Source organism: Otolemur garnettii, unplaced genomic scaffold (assembly GCF_000181295.1).
Source record: "Otolemur garnettii isolate 467f Iridium unplaced genomic scaffold, OtoGar3 scaffold00041, whole genome shotgun sequence".
Taxonomy (NCBI): domain Eukaryota; kingdom Metazoa; phylum Chordata; class Mammalia; order Primates; family Galagidae; genus Otolemur; species Otolemur garnettii.
The window spans coordinates 12,993,165-13,004,638 of record NW_003852436.1 but is presented as its reverse complement, the minus strand read 5'-3'; the positions used below and the strand labels follow the sequence as shown (position 1 = coordinate 13,004,638).

At 44.8% G+C, this 11,474-nt stretch overlaps 1 protein-coding gene across 1 annotated transcript in view; it reads right to left on the bottom strand.

Annotated features, from left to right (window-relative positions):
- Positions 1-4,610, bottom strand: part of TRIM2 (tripartite motif containing 2) — a 117,331-nt gene extending 112,721 nt beyond the window's left edge. Inside the window, exon 1 of the mRNA XM_023513459.1 lies at positions 4,566-4,610. The gene's annotated coding sequence lies outside the window, so the exon portion shown is untranslated. The remainder of the gene's footprint in view (positions 1-4,565) is intronic.
- Between the last annotated feature and the right edge of the window lie 6,864 nt (positions 4,611-11,474).

Below are 11,474 nucleotides of genomic sequence, written 5' to 3'. Positions count from 1 at the left end.
AAAAAAAAAAAAAGAAAACAATGCAACCTAATCATTTGAACCTTCATATTACTCTGAAATTTTTTTTAATAAAACTATTTTTAACAATTAAAAAAAAAAGTGCATGTAGTCAGCAAAACAGACAGTTCTGTGTTTTTTTAGTCCGAGATGCTATTTTCATGATTCCAGAGGGGACCTGATCTCATCCTCTTAATTAAGGCACAGCTCAGGGATATCTACCACTTACCCTCCAGCAATGTTCCTATTATGGGTTCTGCTGGTGCTACCCAGGGCTACTGCTGCACCGCCCGGTCACTGCGGTCACTGCATAAGAAACATTACAGGAACAGAGCCGTGTACCAAATAGGAGTCTTAGGGATAAGTAGCAAATGCCACTCCATCTAGGTCCTATTGAGAGGCAAGGAGACACCTTTCACTGAGAAAGGAAGTAAATCTCAGGTCATGGGACCCTCTTGATTCTCCTAGAAAGTGTTTGTAGCTGAACCACCGAAGAGGGTCCTACCCAGCCCTAGACTTTTGAACCTTATCTGACTTTCCAGATCATAAAGCAAAGGGCTTGAACATATTTATTCAACAAATCTTTGTGGTTGGCGGGTAGACGAGGGTGTGGGCTTGAAAAGTGTCTTTCCTTTCTTCTGCCTGATTGGGCAGAATGATCTAAAATAAAATTTGTTTGAATTTTTCACACTTTTGGTCTTATATCAGATCTCTCTTTTCAGGAGTCATAATCTGAGAGACTTGTTCATCTTGTTTGCTTCCTGGTCCACAAAGTCATCACCCCTGAAGGTCAAAGTGAAAAGTCCTAAAATTCAAGTCCTGAACCTAATGGGCAATAAGCAAGGGAGCAAAACATTCTGCCTGACTCAGTACTTAGGTTAAATCAATGGCTACATTTAAACCAAAGTCTCCCTCAAACAGCAAACATTCTGAAACCTGAACAACATTTACACTGAGGAAGACAGTGATTTAAGAGACTAATTTCCTCCCAGAACTCCAACTGCCTCCAGCACATTTGGATAAACTGCTCTCATTTCTGGTTCCAGAAGTCTGCCTGTCTTAGGTTGATCCTTTTACTGTAGTTAAGATGGAAGCAAAACTTGTGTCCACAGTTTCTATTTGAGCACTTCTAAACTATCATAAGTTAATAAAGATGGTGACAAATATGGTGTTGTTACACTCAAGGACACATTCTAATCTTGTGGGCCAGCACTTCTGCATAAACAAATCTCATCTAGACATACACTATGAAAAAGGACAATATTGAAAATTCTAGGGAAAGGATAAAGATGAGATTCAAAGGCGGAATTTACGAAAATAATAGTTTTAAATGCTAACAAACCAGTATGAGTGAGACAAAATATTTACCAACAGAAGTTCATTTTCTGAGACTGAATATCCACAAAACCCTCAAAAAATGACATAAAAGTTGAGTGGTTAGGAAACAGTGGTGCAGTGTCTTGAGATTTAATTAATCCCCTTCATTTCCTCTCTACTTTTTATCTCAAAAGTTGCACCTGCCAATTCTTTTAACTCTTAGGCTGAACACTATCCGTATCAAGAGACCTATCATTTTCTTCCAGAGAAAATAATAAATTAAACTCACAGATGACTTGCAGGGCGTTTTTCAGCTCTGCCAACTAGTAGGCCAGTATTAAGGTCTGATACAAAAGAATATAAAAAAAATAATGCTGTCAACAGAGTACCGCAGCCTCTGCCTCTGCTTCAAGGCTTTTAAAGATAACATTCTCAGAAGGGCCTCTCAAACAGACATCCCATAAAGTATTTAAAGGAAAAACCTGTCATTGTTCCTATCTTCATCATCAGCACCTCCAGTATAAGCTTTTTAACATCTGTAAAGTCAAGAAAATGTTGTCTTTTAGAAATTTATAATCCAAGATGGATTTGGTGTAAACCAAGCAGTGTCATTTTTAGTGGAGTGGTGACCAAAGAAGAAAGTTTTGAGAATGTTATCTCCCTAGGATTTCAGGCATCATTTTCAGTTTCCTCAACCATTGCTCTATTACCTGGTTGGGTTATCCACATTTGAATAGCCTGGATTCTCACCAAGTTGGACTGCTGCTTGGAGAAGGCTTAAAGAAACAGATCACTCCTGACCCATAAAGGAACTGTCTAGCCTCTTTCTAAAATAGTCAATAGATAGAAATTCAAACAATAGAATTCAGTTCAAGGGAAGGCCAAAGAAAGGATTAGAGCCAGGTGTGGTGGCTCATGCCTGTAATCCTAGAACTCTGGGAGGCCAAGGGAGGGGGGTGGTGGTGGACTGTCTGAGCTCACAAGTTTGAAACCAGACTGAGCAAGAGTAAGATCCTGTCTCTACTAAATAAAAAAATAGAAAAACTAGCCAGGCATCGTGGTGGGCTCCTGTCATCCCTGCTACTCAGGAGGCTGAGGCAAAAAGGAACTCTTGAGTCCAAGAGTTTGAGGTTGCTGTGAGCTATGATGCCACGATACTTTACTGAGGGTGACAAAGTGAGACTCTGGCTCCAAAAACAAAAAACAATAGTCATAGTAGGTACCCAAATGGGATCATTTCAAAAAGGTAGAAAAAAGGCCGGACACGGAGGCTCCGCGCTCTGAGAGGCCCAGGCAGTTGAATTGCTTGAGCTCAGGAGTTCAAGACCAACCTGAGCAAGAAGGAAACCCTGTCTCTAAAAATAGCTGGGGGCTCAGAGCCTGTGGCTCAAGTGGCTAAGGCTCCAGCCACATACCCCTAAGGTGGCCGGTTCAAGTCTAGTCCCAGCCCGCCAAATAACAATGAGGCTGCAACCAAAAAATAGCCGGGCATTGTGGCGGGCGCCTGTAGTCCCAGCTACTTGGGAGGCCGGGGCAGGAGACTTGCTTGGGCCCAGGAGTTGGAGGTTGCTGTGAGCTGTGATGCCAGTACACTCCACCCAGGGGGGACAGCTTGAGGCTCTGTCTCCAAAAAAATTAAATTAAATTAAATTTAAAAAAAATAAAAATAGCTGGGCATTGTTGGGGGCGCCTGTGTAGTCCCGGCTACTCCAGAGGCTGAGGCAAGAGGCTCACTTGAGCCCAACAGTTTGAAGTTGCAGTGAGCTATAACACCATAGCACTTTCCCCAGGGCAACAAAGTGAAACTGTCTCAAAAAAAAAGTAGAAAGAAAAGGGAGGCTGCTAGGAAAAGAATGTGTTAATATGAGGGCAAGTGAGATCTGGTGTTAACTGTTCTGTATCCAGCCAGAACATGACCAGATCATCTCCTGTGCCAGTGTAGACAGCCTATTATCAACCAAATCCAAATTTACCTTAAGGCAGGAAGGAGTGTTTCTTTTTTTTATTGACCTTTAATTGTTTTATGACCCTAACGTTGAAGGGGAAGGAAATGTAATGTATGTCACAAAGAATTTAATCAAATACTCGAGTCTTTGGTTAAGGTCAATGTTCTGAATCACTCTTGCTCTTAACGTTTCTTTGAGCTGAAGCCCAGTTCTGCCAAGGACGAAATCAAGTGGAAATCTGAGAAGAAAGGTCAGGCAGAGCTGGGAGCCAACAGATAGACCACAACACCTCCTTCCACTCCCTAGGAAAGAAACCCTGAATACAAGCTGTTAGCAGCAAACCTGTAACTACATACCAAAAATGTTGATGTAAAATTTAATCTCCATTTTTAAAAGAAAATAGCCTGAAATACCGATACAAGAACAACCTCTCATACCTTAAGCTAACCTAATCTTTGGATGTCTGGAATCCTGAGCGCTCTAAAATTAACTATTTAAAGAGTTTGAATGGAAAGCTCGCTCTGTACCCTAAGTTAAAGCTGGCGATTTCACGGGGTGAGAGAGTGGGGGCGTGGACTGAAGGAGTGTAGAAGAAATCAGTTGCTCTATGGGTTTGGATTACAGGTGGGAGCGAATTGGGGGATCACAGAATGTTTTAGATCTAACAGGCATTCCCTGAGACAAACCTTCCACCCACTCCCAGCCTATTAGCAAGCAGTTTTCAACACCGGGCAAGTATTTCCACAGCAAATACATCAACCAAAAAGAGCCCAGTAAACCCTCAACAGTCAACATCTCCCTCCGCAAAGCCAGAACTGTCATATGAGCTTGGGCAGAGAACAAGAAGGAGGGTTAGTAGTAAAGAAATTAGTTTTAGGAAAAAGAACAAATTTAAAAAGAAAATCAACTAGAAAGAAAAAGAGGAGGAAGCTCATTTTTTCAAAATTATTACACTAGGGCTTTAAGACCGCAGAACATCGTTATTATTTTTTTTTTCTCTGTGCAAAATGACTATAGAAAGCTTTCCGCGTGCGTCGGGCACCGCAGCGATCCGCGGGTCCGCGCCAGGCCGTCCCGCCCCCCGCCGGCCGGGCCTGCGGGCGACGCCAAGTGCAGGCTCAGCCCGGTCGCAGCCCGGCCGGCAGCTGTCCCTCGCGGGCCCGGGCAGGCGTCCAACCCTGGAGGCCAGGAGCCGGAAATGGCTCCTGGGCAGGCCCCCCCGCACACCTCAGTCCGCCAGGACCCGGCCAGAAAGGCGGGTTCCCGGCGGCAGGCCCCGGCGCCGCGGCCCCGGCCATGACTTACTGCGAGACGGTGCGGTCCTCGCGGGGCAGTCGCGCGCGCGCTCGGGAGTGGCCGGCCCGCCACCCCGCCTCCGTCTCGCCGCGCCCGCAGCCAGGGCCGCCGCTGCTCGCTCACGACATCGGGCAGCGGGCGGGCGACCGGGGCTCGGCGCCCGCTGCCCTCCGCCTCCTTTCTCCTCCCCCGCAGCCGCGCCGCTGCGGCCAGATGTTATCTGACGGTGAAACTGCTTTACCGAGCGATTGACTCAAGTAGTGAAAACAGCCCAGAGGAGCAAAGTCGGCCTCCGGGCTGGATTCTGAAGGGCCTTCACTTCGGGTCGGCGGTTCCAGAAGGCCCTCTGGTTGGTCTTAGCCATTCTGAGCTCAGTCCCAGAGCAAGGAGACATCTGCTTTCCATAACCAGCGAAGCAGAGGCAAATCCTGGATTATATGTCGCCCAGCCCGCGCAGCATTCCCAGCCCGGGCACTACGGCTAATCCCCGCACAAACAGCATGAAAACAAACGGGCAAGTTGGTGCCCAATTGCAGAAAGATTTCCCTGTGCGGTGACTAAAAAGGCGCTAGCAGCAGACTCCAGGATGGGCCAATCGCAACACGGGGGGGGCAGAGGAAGGGGGTTGGCTCGGTTTCAGGTCCACTCCCGAAAACGCGTCCTCCTCCTCAGCCCTGTAAACACAAACGCGGACACTGACCCTTCAGAGCCAGGGGTTTTACTTTGTAGAGGATGAGAGCGCTGAAAAAGCCCAGCCTCCATTATGGGACATTTGGTTATTAAGCAGGAACAGCTCCTGAATATGAGAGAAGGAAAAATAAGTCTCTGCGTTTCCTTTAAGTAAATTCTAACAAATGAGTCAACTATGATAAAAATCAACACCAAAGGCCTTTTCCTTGTGGCGAAAACGGGGCCATCCGCTGTCTATGGCGAGCGCATCTTGCTCTGTAAGCCTGTGTCTTGCCCTTACTCTGTAAACCTATCTTTCTCTTTCTCAATAAACTTGGTTTCACGGTTGCCTTTAAAAAAATCAGCACTGAAAATAATATCACTGTTTCCCTGGGTCTTATATTTTAGTCTGTAAAATAAAGTGAGATAGGCGATCTCCCTTCCCTCCCTCCGTCCCCCCTACTCTTCATTCCTCCCTCCCTTATAAATGCCTCCTGCGTCCTAGGCACCACGCTGAGAATAGAAAGGCGGAGAAAGCACCATGTCTAAAATGTTTTACACTCGATGGTGGCAGGAGACCTACAATTTCAGAACATTGTAAAATTACTATGATAGAAATTTATGTGCAGACATTATAGGGACATAGAGGCAAGTTTTGAATCATGCCAGAAAATGAAGACTTCCCAGAGGAGGCCCCGTTTGAATTTTGAAGACGGAGCAGACAAGGCGTAATAACAGAGTAGGGGCAGAGGTGAACATGTGATTGGCTGCAGGAAGGGCAGCAAAGGTGAGAGGCGTGGTTATTGGTCAGGGAGGGTGGCAGAGTCAGAAGATGAGGGGCGTGTCTGCTAAGCTAGGGGATTTGACCCTTGTCTGGAAACTATAGGGACCCTTTGAAGGATTTGAATCCTGCAGGTGGCCTGATTAAATTTGCACTTCAGGAAGATTACTGTGGGAAGCTCAAGAAAGGAGGCCCAACTAGAAAGGGAACAGAGTTCAGGGTCTGACCGAAGGAAAGATTACAGGGAGCGGAGCAGAGTTATAGGCTATCACGGGGTTTCGGAGGTGGGCAACAGGGTAGATAGACAGGGTGCCATTCAGCAAGGGAGAAAAACCAAAGGGAAGAAGCAAGTGTGATGCAAAGAAAGGATGAGTTGAATTCAGCCAAGTTGAGTTTTGAGAAAAAAAAAAATAGCTCAGAGCAGTCCGAACTATGTGAGGTATGCAAAATTTATCAGACCCAGAGAGACAGAGATGCCACTTCAGTCAGGCATCTCCCCCAACCCATGCCTGGGGGCAATTATTTAAAGTCATTTAGTTCTTGACTAGCTGTCACACCCATTATCTTCATTTTCCTGGAATCTGTGATACAAAGTACAATGTTTATATCATTTTAATGTAAATTCTTGGTAAATAACTTAGAAACTGGCTTGGCGCCTATAGCTCAACCGGCTAAGGCGCCAGCCACGTACACCTAAGGTGGCGGGTTCCAATCCTCAGCCCGGACCCGCCAAACAACAATGATGGCTGTAACCAAAAAATAGCCGGGCCTTGTGGCGGGCACCTGTGGTCCCAGCTACTTGGGAGGTTGAGGCAGGAGGCTCGCTTGAGCCCAGGAGTTGGAGGTTGCTGTGAGCTGTGATGCCATGGCACTCTACCCAGGGGGACAGCTTGAGGCTCTGTCTCAAAAATAAATAAATAAATAAATAAATAACTTAGAAACTGACTCTTCTTTTACTTTGTTTTGAGACAGAGTATCAAAGTGTCACCCTGGGTAGAGCACCATGGCATCACAGCTCACAGCAACCTCCAACTCCTGGGCTCAAGGAATTCTCTTGCCTCAGCCTCCCAAGTAGCTGACAGGCGCCTGCCACAATGCCCAGCTATTTTTTGGTTGCAGCCATCATTGTTGTTTGGTGGGCAGGCTCAAGTGCCCGTCGCTCAGTGGTTACAGTGCTGGCCACATGCATGGAGGCTGGCGGGTTCAAACCCAGCCCTGGCCAGCTAAAAACAACAATGACAACTGCAACCAAAAAAAAGAAAAAAGCTAGGTGTTGTAGTGAGTGCCTGTACTCCCACCTACTTGGGAGGCAGAAGCAAGACAGTGGCTTAAGCCCAAGAGTTTGAGGTTGCTATGAGCTGTGATGCCACAGCTCTCTACTGTGGGCAACACAGTGAGACGGTCTCAAAAAAACCAACAAAACCTACTTGTAAACATTGCTAATTGAACTGTACATTCAGGGCAACTTGAATCTATGCTTCTAGGTTGCAATCCTCCAGCTTCGCTCAAATAAGCTCTCTACTTATATTAATTTTGCCTCAGCTTCTTCCTTTTAGGTGAACAGTTTGCAATTTCTATGGGATATACAAATGCACGTGTCCCAGCAGACCATACCGCTACCTGGATCTGTAAGGTATTTGGGGCCTGATGATCAATCAATACATTTGCACAAAGTACCACTAACTGAGTGAATCAGACAATAGAAATTTCTTGCCTCACCGTTCTGGAGATCAGTGTGTTGGGAGGGCCAGGCTCTCTCTGAAGGCCACATAGAAGTGATACCAGAACTTTGCCACAACGTCCTTGGTCTCGAGTATCAAAGAATGAATTCATGAACCGAAAGTAAGTGAAAACAAGAGAATTTATTAAGAAGAAATGAAAGAGGAAAGCAAAGCCTTTGGTATAGCAGAGGGATTCTTGAGCAGATTGCTGCTTTTGCCTCTTTGTCTAGGGCAGTGGTTCTCAACCTTTCTAATGCCGCGAACCTTTACTACAGTCCAAAGGGGTCACGACCCACAGGTTGAGAACTGCTGGTCTAAGGGTTTCTAAGCCTTAAGTGTTCTCCTGGTTATTAGTAGCACAATCTGGTTGGTGCTTTCAAGTTAAGATGGCCCATGGTTATTGGTTCCCTGTTCACAGCAGCAGGCTTCTTCGCCCTGTCTCCTGGGATCTTTCTTCCCCTGGTATGGCCCACCCAGCAAGAGCCATTGACTAATGGCTGCACAGGTCACATAGGCACTCTGTGATGGTTATGAAACTTCCTGGTGGGGATTTTCCAGGCCTGTTGCCTGTGCCCAACCTCCTCTCCTGACCTTCTCCAGACCCCCTTTCCCTGTCCCTGCCTAAAACCGTTCTCTCTCTTATTAGAAGGATCTGTTCTGGGTCTCTCTCCCAAGTTCTAGTAGTTCCTTTTATCACAGGAGCTAACTCTATTCTTCACATGGTGCTCTCTCTGCACACACATGCACACGCACGTGTGTGTGTCCAAATTCCACGGGTCATACTGAATCAGACCCCACCCTACTCCAGCAGGATCTCATCTGAACTGATTACATCTGCCCCCCTTTTTTATCTCTTATTTGGAAATTACCCTATTTCAGTCTGAGGTACTAGGAGTTGGGGCTTTAATGTATGCTTTTTGGGGAGTGGGGACACAATTCACTTATAACCTTCACATGATGTGAACTGAATTATAAGAGCAGAACTGGACAAAGAGAGCAGCTCTGAATGGAAATTGGGAGAAAAATGATTAGAAAGGTGTAAGAGGCGTGAACTACAAACAGGGAAGAGAAATGCGTAACAAAGGAGTTTTTGGCCTGGCTCAATGGCTCATGACTATAATCCCAGCACTTTGGGAGGCTAGTGTGGGAGGATTGCTTGAGACCAGGAGTTCAAGACCAGCCTAAGCAATGTAGTAAGACGCCCATCCCTATGAACAGATTTAAAAATTAACCAGGCTTAGTGGTGCACACCTGTAGTCCCAGCTACTCGGAGATTGAGGCGTGAGGATTGCCTAAGCTCAGGAATTTGAAGCTCCAGTGAGCTATGATCTCACCACCACACTCTAGCATGGGTGACAGAGCAAGACCCTGTCTCTAAATAAATAAGTAATAATAAAGTGTTCATTGACACTATATTCACGCATAATATTATAGGGATTCTATTTGGATCAAATATTTAAAAGATCCATTATTTTAATTTAAAAAAAGAAAAGAGTGATTAACATTGTCAAATGCTTAAAAGGTTAGGTCAAATGAAGCTAAGAATGACCCATTGTCTTTGCAACTGGATAGTCATGGGGCTAAATGGATTTGAAAGGGCCAAACACATTCTATAACTTTAAAGCCATTGTCCAAGCAAATTTACTGAAGGAATAGGATAGAGTGGACATTTGCCACATCTGAGTTTAGCCTCCTATGTAACAACCTGCAGTTTCTCAGCCTCTCTTGCAATTAAAGCTTGAAAATGTTACCTAAGCTCTAACAATTGAACGGCAAAGGCCCTAGATCTCAATTTGGATGAAAAACAAAGAAGCTACATTCTATGAGGTCATAGATCTTGGTAGAGGGCTATGAGACACAGGGTTGGAGAGGACACCCAACTGACATCCTATACAGAGGATCTGTGGTGTCTTGCCCAGAGGAATAGTACTAGAGCTCATTTGGGAACCATCTGGAAGTATAATTTAGATGTTGTTCTCAGCTGTGCTGCCTACAAACCTGATCTCTTAGAGACTTTCTGAGCTACTTAATATACTTTTTAAAATAACAGTTTTATTGAGATACAGTTTATATACTATGAAATTCATTCATTTAAAGTGTACAGTTCAGTGGTATTTAGTATATTTGCAAGGTAGTACAACCACAACCACTACCCAGTTCCAGAATGTTTCATCCTCCCCAAAAGCCAGATACATACTCATCATTCCCCATTCTCCACTCCTCACAGCCCCTGACAACCACTTATCTAAGTTCAGGAACTTGAAGGATATGAATCTGCTTTCTGGATTTGAATCTACTTTCTGTCTCTATGCTATGGATTTGCCTATTCTGGACATTTCATATAAATGAAATCATATAATATATGTGGCTTTTTGTGTCTACTTTCTTTTACTTAGCAAAATTTTTCCAAAGTTTATCCATGTATCACGTATCCAAGCATGTATCAGTATTTCACTACTTTTTTCTTTTCTTTTTTTTTTGAGACAGAGTCTCAAGCTGTTGCCCTGGGTAGAGTACCGTGATGTCACAGCTCACAGCAACCTCAAATTCTTTGGCTTAAGTGATTCTCTTGTCACAGCCTCCCAAGTAGCTGGGACTACAAGCCCCAGCCACAACGCCTGGCTATTTTTGGTTGTACTTGTCATTATTGTTTGGCAGGCCCGGGCTGGATTAAAACCCGCCAACTCTGGTGTATGTGGCTGGCACCCTAGACGCTGAGCTACAGGCACTGAGCCGACTTCATTACTCTTTGTTTTTTTTTTTAGAGACAGAGCCTCACTTTGTTGCCCTCAGTAGAGTGCTGTGGCATCACAGCTCACAGCAACCTCCAACTCTTGGGCTTAGGCAAGTCTCTTGCATTAACCTCCCGAGTAGCTGGGACCACAGGCACCCGACACAACGCCCGGCTATTTTTTTGTTGCAGTTTGGCCAGGGCTGGGTTCAAACCTGCCACTCTCAGTATATGGGGCTGGCACCCTACTCACTGAGCCACAGGCGCTGCCCAACTTCATTACTTTTTATTGCCAAATAATATTACATTGTATGAATACTCCACACCTTGTCCATCTGTTTCTCATTAATCATTTGGATTGTTTCCATTTGGGGGCTGGTATGAATAATGCTACTATAAACATTTATAAACAAGTTTTGAGTGAACATATATTTTCATTTCTCTTGGGCATATCCCTAGGAGTAGAATTACTGGATCATACAATAATTTTGGTTAACATTTTAAGGAACTGCCAGATTGTTTTCCAAAGCAGTTAACATCATTTTATACTATCAGAAGCAATATATGAGGGTTTCAATTTTTAGGGTGTGAAGTGGCATTTCATTATGGCTTTGCTTTGCATTTTTATAAGGACAAATAAATAGCTTTTCATGTGCTTATTAGACATTGGTGTATCTTTTTTGTAGAAATACCTATTGAAATCTTTTGCCCATTTTTTAAAATTCACTTTTTATATTTATTTATTTTAGAGACAGAATCTCACTTTTGTGGCTCTTGGTAGAGTACTGGGGCATCATAGCTCACAACAACCTCAAATTCTTGGGCTTAAGTGATTATCTTGCCTCAGCCTTCCAAGTAGCTGGGACTACAGGCACCTACCACAATGCCTGACTTTTTTTTAGAAACGGGGTCTTGCTCTTGCTCAGGCTGGTCTTTAACTCCTGAGCTCAGGCAATCTACCCACCTTGGCCTGGAGCTCTACACCACAATCTAGTTCTTCAGTAGCTCCTAAATAG